This window comes from Acipenser ruthenus, chromosome 23 (assembly GCF_902713425.1).
Source record: "Acipenser ruthenus chromosome 23, fAciRut3.2 maternal haplotype, whole genome shotgun sequence".
Classification (NCBI taxonomy): domain Eukaryota; kingdom Metazoa; phylum Chordata; class Actinopteri; order Acipenseriformes; family Acipenseridae; genus Acipenser; species Acipenser ruthenus.
The window spans coordinates 17,274,304-17,288,181 of NC_081211.1; the positions used below are offsets into that span (position 1 = coordinate 17,274,304).

Here is a 13,878-nt window from a genome sequence, read left to right on the forward strand (position 1 = left end):
GCAGGAGCCTATGGTCAGAGAAGAAGACGGCCTGGGTGTCTACTGCCGTCTTCGTAAGGGAGCTGGTATGCAGGACGAGATCTATACGGGAGAAGGAGGTCCCAGATGAGCTCACCCAGGTAAAGGGAGGCACCAGGTCCTTACCTGCATCACACAGGGAGAAATCAGATATTACGGAGGACAAAACTCTACTAGAGCGGTCGTTGCGTGGCCTGCTCCGGTCTACGTCCCTCAGAGCACAATTGAAGTCACCTGACACGATGACGGGTACGTTCCCCAGCAGGAGTGGACGCAGCTGTGGAAAAAATTGAACTCTTTCGTTTTGGTTAGTGGGTGCGTAGACATTGACCAGTCTGAGGGGAGTGTTGTTGTATGTCACATCCACGCTCAGAATTCTACCAGGTTCTACCTCCCTGCTGCTGCGGGAGGTAATAAATGGGTTTTTAAACAGGATACCTACTCCGTCGACTCTGGCTATGTTGGAGCCCGACCAGAAGGAGTCCCCCAGGGTCCAACTCTCCTTCAGGTCCCTATAATCAGGGCTCGACGAAATACCACACAGAAATCTTTAGTAAAATACTCTTTTATTGAGATTTTACATTTTTTACATTTACACCCATTCGTTTTTTCATTCATTTTACATTTCTTTTAAAGATGACATTCATGCATACAGACATACATTTTGTTTTAAAAGCATTTAAAACACATTTAAAAACACCAAGACAACTGTGCTTTGTACATGGTTAAAACAGACACAGATTAAAATCAACATGAAAAAAACTTGTGCTGCTTTAAAAGTGACTGGAAAAAAAGAACCATCTATAAAAAACCAGTGCTTGTGGAGGGCCGGGGAGTGCTCTCTAAAAGTTCAAAAGTGAACATAAAACTATAGATCTAAAACAGGGACAGGGGAAAAGGGACAGTGTATGAAACAGTGAGTTAAAATTCTAAAATTTTAAAACACTTAAAATGTAACTTTTAATAGTTTACATTAAAAATCTTAAAGATACATAAAACAAAACAAAACAAAATCAAATAAAACATTCAACATAAATCAAATAAAAGTCCATAAAACTGAAACAAAAAGACTACATAAAACCAGGGCACCGTTGAAAAACGGTCATGCCAGCTAAAAAGGGCGGAATGCTGGCATGACAAAATAAATAAAAGGCTTAGCGGTGCCCCGTAGTCCCGCTCCTAGGAGCTAGCGGTTCCAGTTTTTTCCTTTATTCCATCTTCACGTCCTGAAGTCCGGCGATCCTCCACTCCGCGCAGGCCTTGTCCTTCCCGAGGGTCCGGATGTCCAGAATTACAAAGTCCTTGATAAGAGTTTGTGCCCTTCTGGTCGTGGTGATAGTGTCTAGCTCCTGCTTGTGATAGACACAGACGTTACGGCCTTCCCACAGGATCTGCTTGACAACATTGATGACACGCCAAACGCACTTAGCTGTGCTGGTAGTGATTCCTCCCGCAGGCCCATAGAGCACAGTCTCAGCGGTCATCTTGGCCGTGTCAGCAAACCTGTTTAGGAAGACAGAGACAGAGAGCCAGACACTGCCAGCCACATCACACTCCCAGAAGATATGGGCTGGTGTTTCTCTCTTGCGGCACTTTGCATAGGGGCATGTTTCTACTTGGGCTAGTCCCCTCCTGAACATGAACGCTCGAGTGGGGAGTGCACTGTGGACGGTGTTCCATGCTATATCCTTCTGGACATTACTGAGGCAGCTGTGAGACACATTCTCCCAGATTTTTTGGCTTTGGGTGAGGGAGAAAGTAGCTACTTTTTCAATTTCCTGGGAACCGGCAAGATATTTAGTTACAGCCTTGTATTCCCAGGAGGCCAATTTTGCTTTTATCTAAGCCCAATTTATATATAGTGTCCCTTAAGGTTCTATAATACAATGGGGGGTCCCAGGAGTACGGCACGGTGTTATCAATAGTGCAGAGGCCCAAGGCCCTGAGACAGGTGGCAAAATAGAAACGATTCATGTAACATACCTTCCTGTCCAGGGCCTGGATGTTCTTGATAGTTTGCGTGAGCCCCTGCACTCGGGTGAGCTGCACAACGTCCGGGACCCCCTTACCTCCCTTCTTGACGGCTTTACTCAGGGTGGCTCGCTTTACTCTCTCCATCTTGCTGCCCCAGATAAAGCGGTGGATAATGCGGTCCACCACTTTTTTGGTGGTCCTGTCTGGGGGAAAGATTTTTCCTACATAAGAGAGGATGGGGAACAGTATAGACTTGGTTATTAATACTCTACCCGTCATTGTTAAGGATCTTGTGCTCCATCCGCCAATCTTTTTACGGACCTGGTTAATGGCCGCCGTCCAGCTCTGGGCCCCCGAGCTATTGTTCTCGAAAATGAGGCCCAGAATCTTGATTTTGTCCTTTTTGACAGGGTACATGTCCGACAGTTCCCTATCTACCTGCCAATTTTTAGACACGTAGACTTCGCTCTTGGACTTATTAATCACTGCCCCGGTCGCCGTGCAGTACTTCTCAAGGATATTACTAATCCGAGGTACCGACGATGTGTTGGTGCAAATGAGTGACACATCGTCCATATATGCTGTTGTTTTGACCTGGACCCCGTTGGATCCAGGCAGCTGGAAACCAGTTATATTGGTATCCCTACGAATTGCCTGCAGGAGGGGTTCAATGCACACGACATATAGCAGTGGGGATAGTGGGCAACCCTGTCTGACCCCTGACTGGATAGATATTTTACCAGTCAGGTGCCTGTTCACCAAGACTCGGGTACTAATGTTTGTATATATGGTTTTAACCCACTCCCTAAGTCCAGGAGCGAATTTCATCTGGTCCATCACTTTGTACATATATTCATGGCTTACCCTATCGAACGCCTTCTCCTGGTCAAGGTTGAACAGGCAGAGGGGATGGTTCCGTTCTCTAGAATAAGCCAGAATGTCCCTTGTTAACATTAAAATATCCGTGATGGACCTCCCTGGGACGCCACAAGCCTGGTCGGGGCCAATGACCAAAGGGAGGTGTACTTGTAGCCGGAGCATCAGAGCTTTGGCTAGTATCTTGTAATCCACGCAAAGGAGGCTGATTGGGCGCCAATTCCGTAGATCTTTAACTTCCCCTTTCTTATGAAGGAGAGTAATTACACTCTCCCGCATAGAAGGGCCCAACCGCTTCTCCCTGTAGACCGCTCTGTAGACCTCCGCTAAATGGACTTTTAGCGTGTCCCAAAAAAGATGGTAATACTCACCCGGGATGCCATCTGGACCTGGCGTCTTACCGGTGTTCATGGTCTTAACCGCCTGGGTGAGCTCCTCCAGCGTGAGTTCTGGGTCCTTCTCCTCCTCCTCGTCGTCCCGCACTGAGTCAGGCTCCAACTGGCTCAGGAACCACTCTATCAGGGTGTCATCTGTAGCTTTGATGTTATACAGGTCCCTATAGAAGTTCTCTACCACTTTTTTCACTCCCTCACTATCCTCTACTATCCTCCCCCTGCTGTCGAGCATGGAGGACATCAAGTGCCGCTTCTCCCTCGTTTTCTGGAAGAAGAAGCGAGTACACTTTTCGTCTTCCTCCATTTTTTGCACTTTTGCATTGTGCATGACCTTTCGTTGTTCCTCCCTACAAAGCACTGAAAGATCTAGCTTGGTCTGGGCTATCTCGTCGCTTACAGGGAACCCCCGAAGCTGAAGCAGGCTCAGACGCTGGAGGGCAGCATTCAGGTATTTATATTTGGCCCTCCTTTCTTTTGCTTTCCTCTTGCCTGCTGCTATGAAATAACCCTTAGTTCTCATTTTGACCATCTCCCACCACTCTATAGGGGAGTTGAATAGGTCACGCAAAGTGGTCCACTCAACAAGCCTGCTCTTATAGGCTGCAGCTATGGAGGGGTCATCGAGTAAGGAGGTGTTTAATTTCCAGACCCCTGACCCCATCTGGGAGGTCTGAGGGACCTGCAATGTTACCTGCAGGAGCCTATGGTCAGAGAAGAAGACGGCCTGGGTGTCTACTGCCGTCTTCGTAAGGGAGCTGGTATGCAGGACGAGATCTATACGGGAGAAGGAGGTCCCAGATGAGCTCACCCAGGTAAAGGGAGGCACCAGGTCCTTACCTGCATCACACAGGGAGAAATCAGATATTACAGAGGACAAAACTCTACTAGAGCGGTCGTTGCGTGGCCTGCTCCGGTCTACGTCCCTCAGAGCACAATTGAAGTCACCTGACACGATGACGGGTACGTTCCCCAGCAGGAGTGGACGCAGCTGTGGAAAAAATTGAACTCTTTCGTTTTGGTTAGTGGGTGCGTAGACATTGACCAGTCTGAGGGGAGTGTTGTTGTATGTCACATCCACGCTCAGAATTCTACCAGGTTCTACCTCCCTGCTGCTGCGGGAGGTAATAAATGGGTTTTTAAACAGGATACCTACTCCGTCGGCTCTGGCTATGTTGGAGCCCGACCAGAAGGAGTCCCCCAGGGTCCAACTCTCCTTCAGGTCCCTATAATCAGGGCTCGACGAAATACCACACTCCTGCAGAAAGATGAGATCTGCTTTCAAGTTAGCTAGATAGTTTAGTACATCAAATCTTTTTTGTGTCTCCCTGATGCTCCTGACATTAACAGACACACATATCAGGGCCATCAGGGTAGCTAACAAGAAAAGGAGTCGCTGCGTCCACCCCATAGCGACTATGATTGGGAGGTCGGGACACTCTTCCTACTCTTAGCTCTACGCTTGCTTCGAGGGGGCTTGGGCTTATTTGCAACTCCCATCACCCCTGAGAAGGTACTCACTGCTGCCTCGTCCAAGAAGGCACCGTCTTTGTATGCACAGTACGTGGAGTTGTTTGGGCTATTCAACTCCCCACAAGGTAAGTCTGGTGGAACTTGCTCAGGGCCCCTCGGAACGTGTGGGTCAGCTTTGTCCTGGGGGGGGGTTATGACAGACAGCATTCTTTGGCTGTTACCGTCTGTTGAATTGGAGCTGTTAGCAGACTTCTGGCTTACCGCGTCCAGGGGTATTCCCATGTCCTCCAGTGCTGTATCTAGGAGGACCTCTAGGGGGCCCCTGGTTTTGCCCATACAAGGGAGGGGGTCAAGGATGCTTTGAAGGGAGGCCCTTCACTTGAAGAGGGTCATTGCTACCGAGGTACTGCTGGTCAGGGAAGGTGTTGACCCCGACCTCTCCCTCGGTGCATTAGTGAACACCTCTTCTGCGAGGTGTGCTAGGGTTTGTGCCAACGACTGGGAAGGCTGGCTGGGGATGCCCTGGCTGGCTGCTACCTGCCCACTAGGCGGCAGTGTAGCCGTCCCACTCGCCTCCGTCTCTGCCTGCGAGGGCAAGACTGGGGACTTTGTGTGGACATTAGCTGGTTTTGGATCTATGGGGGCCACCTGCAACTTGCTGTCTTTGATCCTGATCTTCTTTCTTTTCCCCCCCTCGTCTCTACCCTTTCTTTTCCCCACCCTCTGCTGGTTCTTCACTCCCTTCCCCTCCTTCTCACTCTCACTGTCGCTTTCGCTTTCCTCCCCCACGGACTCAATCCTTATGGCGTCATAACGAGAGCCGAGGGGGAGTGCTGGCGCTGAGAGGGCCCTACTCAGGGGGGGGCCGCTGCTGGGTCCGGGCTCCCTCCCTGCCTCGTGTTCTGCATCAGAGGAGCTACTGGAGGAGCTAGTGGAGTGGCTGTTGTACTCTCTCTCTGGGCTGGGGGAAGGGGTCCTCGTAAAACGGGACATGTCTCGGGGGCGGGGGGGGAGGGGGGTGCTGGTGATGATGGTGGTGCTGGAGTCTGGGTCTTGGATACTGTTGGTGGTGATGTGGACTGATCTTTGTTACTTGCTCCCTCTTCCTGCTCAGGACTAGGCTTGTTCGTGTTTGCCTTGCTGGCTCTGGCCATGTTGGCATAGGAAGAGGGGCAGTCCTTAAACAGGTGCCCCTTCTTTCCACACAAATTGCACTGCCTCTCTTCTCTGCAGTGGCTGGTCTCGTGGGGGCCGCCGCAGTTCCTGCACTTGACTACAGTACACGCGGCTGCCAGGTGTCCTAATTCCCCACATTTCCTGCAGAGTTTTGGCATCCCATTATAGAATACCAGCCCTCTGTTGGGCCCTAACACTATGGAGTTTGGAATGTGGCGGACGCCTCCAATGCCCGATGGATCAACATTAAGGCGTACCAGCCACTTTCTATATATTATATTATAAAATAATATAATATATAGTCAACACAACGAATAATACTGTAAATATGGTACGGCGGGTAAGGATTACGTATATAGGTATAGATATAAAAAAATAAGCAAATATACATCATATCTGGTAAATAATTGTCAACTACATTTTGTGCGGAAAATATTTAAGGAGAGTTTTAAAAAAATAAAATAAAAAAATAAAACAACTTCTCCCCGTCGGGGAATTGAACCCCGGTCTCCCGCGTGACAGGCGGGGATACTGACCACTATACTAACGAGGAATGCGTAAACAGTAATCATTCTGTACTCACAGGAAGACCGCCCTAAACGATTTCCCATTCATTCTTTAAGGTAGTGCTAAACCACTACGGATGTAATACTGCTGCCGCCACAACATGATTTTGGCGCTGTTGTGCAGGTCTGTGCTAAACTTAATGTATTGAGTTGTGCAGATCTACCAAGAGATGGCACTAAAGAGCATGAAGCGTTTCGTCTGCTTCGGCTCAGTGAATTTTGCGAACCAAATGATTCAGAGACTTCACTTCCCTTCCCACCATCACTAATTGCACGAATGGTTGAGTGATTGGATGAAAGTGGGGTACAACCGGTTCTACTATACATACACAACTAAGACACCCACTTTCTTAGTGTGATCAAGAAGACTGCAGTCTGTAACCAATGTTACTTTGAATAGCAAGCCTATTTATCATACCAACACTACACACTGCAATTCTATTATTTTACAACACAAGGAAACCCCGCCAAAGCAGGGCATCAAAAAATTAGTTGCAACTCATAAATGTTCCTCTCCACGGAAATCTTTATTGAGATTTTACATTTTTTTACATTTACACCCATTCGTTTTTTCATTCATTTTACATTTCTTTTAAAGATGACATTCATGCATACAGACAGACATACATTTTGTTTTAAAAGCATTTAAAACACATTTAAAAACACCAAGACAACTGTGCTTTATACATGGTTAAAACAGCCACAGATTAAAATCGACATGAAAAAAACCTGTGCTGCTTTAAAAGTGACTGGAAAAAAAGAACCATCTATAAAAAACCAGTGCTTGTGAGGGCCGGGGAGTGCTCTCTAAAAAAGTTCAAAAGTGAACATAAAACTATAGATCTAAAACAGGGACAGGGGAAAAGGGACAGTGTATGAAACAGTGAGTTAAAATTCTAAAATTTTAAAACACTTAAAATGTAACTTTTAATAGTTGACATTAAAAATCTTTTAGATACGTAAATACAAAACAAAACCAAATAAAACATTCAAAATAAATCAAAAACAAGAGAGTCCATAAAACTGAAACAAAAAGACTACATAAAACCAGGGCACCGTTCAAAAACGGTCATGCCAGCTAAAAGGGGCGGAATGCTGGCATGACAAAATAAATAAAAGGCTTAGCGGTGTATAGTACAACCGGTTCTACTATACATACACAACTAAGACACCCACTTTCTTAGTGTGATCAAGAAGACTGCAGTCTGTAACAAATGTTACTTTGAATAGCACGCCCATTTATCATACCAACACTACACACTGCAATTCTATTATTTTACAACACAAGGAAGCCCCGCCAAAGCAGGGCATCAAAAAATTAGTTGAAACTCATAAATGTTCCTCTCCACGGAAATCTTTAGTAAAATACTCTTTTATTGAGATTTTACATTTTTTTACATTTACACCCATTCGTTTTTTCATTCATTTTACATCTTTTAAATCTTTAGTAAAATACTCTTTTATTGAGATTTTACATTTTTTTTACATTTACACCCATTCGTTTTTTCATTCATTTTACATTTCTTTTAAAGATGACATTCATGCATACAGACATACATTTTGTTTTAAAAGCATTTAAAATACATTTAAAAACACCAAGACAATTGTGCTTTGTACATGGTTAAAACAGACACAGATTAAAATCAACATGAAAAAAACCTGTGCTGTTTTAAAAGTGACTGGAAAAAAAGAACCATCTATAAAAAACCAGTGCTTGTGAGGGCCGGGGAGTGCTCTCTAAAAAGGTTCAAAAGTGAACATAAAACTAGATCTAAAACAGGGACAGGGGAAAAGGGACAGTGTATAAAACAGTGAGTTAAAATTCTAAAATTTTAAAACACTTAAAATGTAACTTTTAATAGTTTACATTAAAAATCTTAAAGATACATAAAACAAAACAAAACAAAATCAAATAAAACATTCAACGTAAATCAAATAAAAGTCCATAAAACTGAAACAAAAGACTACATAAAACCAGGGCACCGTTGAAAAACGGTCATGCCAGCTAAAAAGGGCGGAATGCTGGCATGACAAAATAAATAAAAGGCTTAGCGGTGCCCCGTAGTCCCGCTCCTAGGAGCTAGCGGTTCCAGTTTTTTCCTTTATTCCATCTTCACGTCCTGAAGTCCGGCGATCCTCCACTCCGCGCAGGCCTTGTCCTTCCCGAGGGTCCGGATGTCCAGAATTACAAAGTCCTTGATAAGAGTTTGTGCCCTTCTGGTCATGGTGATAGTGTCTAGCTCCTGCTTGTGATAGACACAGACGTTACGGCCTTCCCACAGGATCTGCTTGACAACATTGATGACACGCCAAACGCACTTAGCTGTGCTGGTAGTGATTCCTCCCGCAGGCCCATAGAGCACAGTCTCAGCGGTCATCTTGGCCGTGTCAGCAAACCTGTTTAGGAAGACAGAGACAGAGAGCCAGACACTGCCAGCCACATCACACTCCCAGAAGATATGGGCTGGTGTTTCTCTCTTGCGGCACTTTGCATAGGGGCATGTTTCTACTTGGGCTAGTCCCCTCCTGAACATGAACGCTCGAGTGGGGAGTGCACTGTGGACGGTGTTCCATGCTATATCCTTCTGGACATTACTGAGGCAGCTGTGAGACACATTCTCCCAGATTTTTTGGCTTTGGGTGAGGGAGAAAGTAGCTACTTTTTCAATTTCCTGGGAACCGGCAAGATATTTAGTTACAGCCTTGTATTCCCAGGAGGCCAATTTTGCTTTATCTAAGCCCAATTTATATATAGTGTCCCTTAAGGTTCTATAATACAATGGGGGGTCCCAGGAGTACGGCACGGTGTTATCAATAGTGCAGAGGCCCAAGGCCCTGAGACAGGTGGCAAAATAGAAACGATTCATGTAACATACCTTCCTGTCCAGGGCCTGGATGTTCTTGATAGTTTGCGTGAGCCCCTGCACTCGGGTGAGCTGCACAACGTCCGGGACCCCCTTACCTCCCTTCTTGTCGGCTTTACTCAGAGTGGCTCGCTTTACCCTCTCCATCTTGCTGCCCCAGATAAAGCGGTGGATAATGCGGTCCACCACTTTTTTGGTGGTCCTGTCTGGGGGAAAGATTTTTCCTACATAAGAGAGGATGGGGAACAGTATAGACTTGGTTATTAATACTCTACCCGTCATTGTTAAGGATCTTGTGCTCCATCCGCCAATCTTTTTACGGACCTGGTTAATGGCCGCCGTCCAGCTCTGGGCCCCCGAGCTATTGTTCTCGAAAATGAGGCCCAGAATCTTGATTTTGTCCTTTTTGACAGGGTACATGTCCGACAGTTCCCTATCTACCTGCCAATTTTTAGACACGTAGACTTCGCTCTTGGACTTATTAATCACTGCCCCGGTCGCCGTGCAGTACTTCTCAAGGATATTACTAATCCGAGGTACCGACGATGTGTTGGTGCAAATGAGTGACACATCGTCCATATATGCTGTTGTTTTGACCTGGACCCCGTTGGATCCAGGCAGCTGGAAACCAGTTATATTGGTATCCCTACGAATTGCCTGCAGGAGGGGTTCAATGCACACGACATATAGCAGTGGGGATAGTGGGCAACCCTGTCTGACCCCTGACTGGATAGATATTTTACCAGTCAGGTGCCTGTTCACCAAGACTCGGGTACTAATGTTTGTATAGATGGTTTTAACCCACTCCCTAAGTCCAGGAGCGAATTTCATCTGGTCCATCACTTTGTACATATATTCATGGCTTACCCTATCGAACGCCTTCTCCTGGTCAAGGTTGAACAGGCAGAGGGGATGGTTCCGTTCTCTAGAATAAGCCAGAATGTCCCTTGTTAACATTAAAATATCCGTGATGGACCTCCCTGGGACGCCACAAGCCTGGTCGGGGCCAATGACCAAAGGGAGGTGTACTTGTAGCCGGAGCATCAGAGCTTTGGCTAGTATCTTGTAATCCACGCAAAGGAGGCTGATTGGGCGCCAATTCCGTAGATCTTTAACTTCCCCTTTCTTATGAAGGAGAGTAATTACACTCTCCCGCATAGAAGGGCCCAACCGCTTCTCCCTGTAGACCGCTCTGTAGACCTCCGCTAAATGGACTTTTAGCGTGTCCCAAAAAAGATGGTAATACTCACCCGGGATGCCATCTGGACCTGGCGTCTTACCGGTGTTCATGGTCTTAACCGCCTGGGTGAGCTCCTCCAGCGTGAGTTCTGGGTCCTTCTCCTCCTCCTCGTCGTCCCGCACTGAGTCAGGCTCCAACTGGCTCAGGAACCACTCTATCAGGGTGTCATCTGTAGCTTTGATGTTATACAGGTCCCTATAGAAGTTCTCTACCACTTTTTTCACTCCCTCACTATCCTCTACTATCCTCCCCCTGCTGTCGAGCATGGAGGACATCAAGTGCCGCTTCTCCCTCGTTTTCTGGAAGAAGAAGCGAGTACACTTTTCGTCTTCCTCCATTTTTTGCACTTTTGCATTGTGCATGACCTTTCGTTGTTCCTCCCTACAAAGCACTGAAAGATCTAGCTTGGTCTGGGCTATCTCGTCGCTTACAGGGAACCCCCGAAGCTGAAGCAGGCTCAGACGCTGGAGGGCAGCATTCAGGTGTTTATATTTGGCCCTCCTTTCTTTTGCTTTCCTTTTGCCTGCTGCTATGAAATAACCCTTAGTTCTCATTTTGACCATCTCCCACCACTCTATAGGGGAGTTGAATAGGTCACGCAAAGTGGTCCACTCAACAAGCCTGCTCTTATAGGCTGCAGCTATGGAGGGGTCATCGAGTAAGGAGGTGTTTAATTTCCAGACCCCTGACCCCATCTGGGAGGTCTGAGGGACCTGCAATGTTACCTGCAGGAGCCTATGGTCAGAGAAGAAGACGGCCTGGGTGTCTACTGCCGTCTTCGTAAGGGAGCTGGTATGCAGGACGAGATCTATACGGGAGAAGGAGGTCCCAGATGAGCTCACCCAGGTAAAGGGAGGCACCAGGTCCTTACCTGCATCACACAGGGAGAAATCAAATATTACGGAGGACAAAACTCTACTAGAGCGGTCGTTGCGTGGCCTGCTCCGGTCTACGTCCCTCAGAGCACAATTGAAGTCACCTGACACGATGACGGGTACGTTCCCCAGCAGGAGTGGACGCAGCTGTGGAAAAAATTGAACTCTTTCGTTTTGGTTAGTGGGTGCGTAGACATTGACCAGTCTGAGGGGAGTGTTGTTGTATGTCACATCCACGCTCAGAATTCTACCAGGTTCTACCTCCCTGCTGCTGCGGGAGGTAATAAATGGGTTTTTAAACAGGATACCTACTCCGTCGGCTCTGGCTATGTTGGAGCCCGACCAGAAGGAGTCCCCCAGGGTCCAACTCTCCTTCAGGTCCCTATAATCAGGGCTCGACGAAATACCACACTCCTGCAGAAAGATGAGATCTGCTTTCAAGTTAGCTAGATAGTTTAATACATCAAATCTTTTTTGTGTCTCCCTGATGCTCCTGACATTAACAGACACACATATCAGGGCCATCAGGGTAGCTAACAAGAAAAGGAGTCGCTGCGTCCACCCCATAGCGACTATGATTGGGAGGTCGGGACACTCTTCCTACTCTTAGCTCTACGCTTGCTTCGAGGGGGCTTGGGCTTATTTGCAACTCCCATCACCCCTGAGAAGGTACTCACTGCTGCCTCGTCCAAGAAGGCACCGTCTTTATATGCACAGTACGTGGAGTTGTTGGGGCTATTCAACTCCCCACAAGGTAAGTCTGGTGGAACTTGCTCAGGGCCCCTCGGAACGTGTGGGTCAGCTTTGTCCTGGGGGGGGGTTATGACAGACAGCATTCTTTGGCTGTTACCGTCTGTTGAATTGGAGCTGTTAGCAGACTTCTGGCTTACCGCGTCCAGGGGTATTCCCATGTCCTCCAGTGCTGTATCTAGGAGGACCTCTAGGGGGCCCCTGGTTTTGCCCATACAAGGGAGGGGGTCAAGGATGCTTTGAAGGGAGGCCCTTCGCTTGAAGAGGGTCATTGCTACCGAGGTACTGCTGGTCAGGGAAGGTGTTGACCCCGACCTCTCCCTCGGTGCATTAGTGAACACCTCTTCTGCGAGGTGTGCTAGGGTTTGTGCCAACAACTGGGAAGGCTGGCTGGGGATGCCCTGGCTGGCTGCTACCTGCCCACTAGGCGGCAGTGTAGCCGTCCCACTCGCCTCCGTCTCTGCCTGCGAGGGCAAGACTGGGGACTTTGTGTGGACATTAGCTGGTTTTGGATCTATGGGGGCCACCTGCAACTTGCTGTCTTTGATCCTGATCTTCTTTCTTTTCCCCCCCTCGTCTCTACCCTTTCTTTTCCCCACCCTCTGCTGGTTCTTCACTCCCTTCCCCTCCTTCTCACTCTCACTTTCACTGTCGCTTTCGCTTTCCTCCCCCACGGACTCAATCCTTATGGCGTCATAACGAGAGCCGAGGGGGAGTGCTGGCGCTGAGAGGGCCCTACTCAGGGGGGGGCCGCTGCTGGGTCCGGGCTCCCTCCCTGCCTCGTGTTCTGCATCAGAGGAGCTACTGGAGGAGCTAGTGGAGTGGCTGTTGTACTCTCTCTCTGGGCTGGGGGAAGGGGTCCTCGTAAAACGGGACATGTCTCGGGGGCGGGGGGGTGAGGGGGGTGCTGGTGATGATGGTGGTGCTGGAGTCTGGGTCTTGGATGCTGTTGGTGGTGATGTGGACTGGTCTTTGTTACTTGCTCCCTCTTCCTGCTCAGGCCTAGGCTTGTTCGTGTTTGCCTTGCTGGCTCTGGCCATGTTGGCATAGGAAGAGGGGCAGTCCTTAAACAGGTGCCCCTTCTTTCCACACAAATTGCACTGCCTCTCTTCTCTGCAGTGGCTGGTCTCGTGGGGGGCGCCGCAGTTCCTGCACTTGACTACAGTACATGCGGCCGCCAGGTGTCCTAATTCCCCACATTTCCTGCAGAGTTTTGGCATCCCATTATAGAATACCAGCCCTCTGTTGGGCCCTAACACTATGGAGTTTGGAATGTGGCGGACGCCTCCAATGCCCGATGGATCAACATTGAGGCGTACCAGCCACTTTCTGGCTCCTGTCCAAACCCCATCTTCGTCTGTAATTTTCCTCCCTTCTGATGACACCCTCCCATAGCGGTTAAGCCATGTTGTAATATCATAGTCGCTAACAGCCTCATTGAAAAATTGGACAGTAACAACTTTCATTTCTCTGTCTGTCAGTGCATCCACACAAAATTCTTTGTATGGAGCGAGATATTTATTCTCCCCCCAAAAGGACCACATTTCTTGTAACTTTTGGGGGTTCCTAAAACTGACCTCAAACACTTCCTTAAGCCCTGGCAATTTCACCAAACAATTCAAGTCAGAAGGGGAAAAACCCATACCCCTCTGAAGAATGGTCCGGCTGAACTCC

General features: G+C 47.9%; 1 non-coding gene across 1 annotated transcript; it reads right to left on the reverse strand.

The window, feature by feature from the left end:
* Positions 1-6,390: 6,390 nt before the first annotated feature.
* Positions 6,391-6,462, reverse strand: trnad-guc (transfer RNA aspartic acid (anticodon GUC)). Its single transcript has one exon. It is a non-coding gene; the product is annotated as a tRNA-Asp (tRNA).
* Between the last annotated feature and the right edge of the window lie 7,416 nt (positions 6,463-13,878).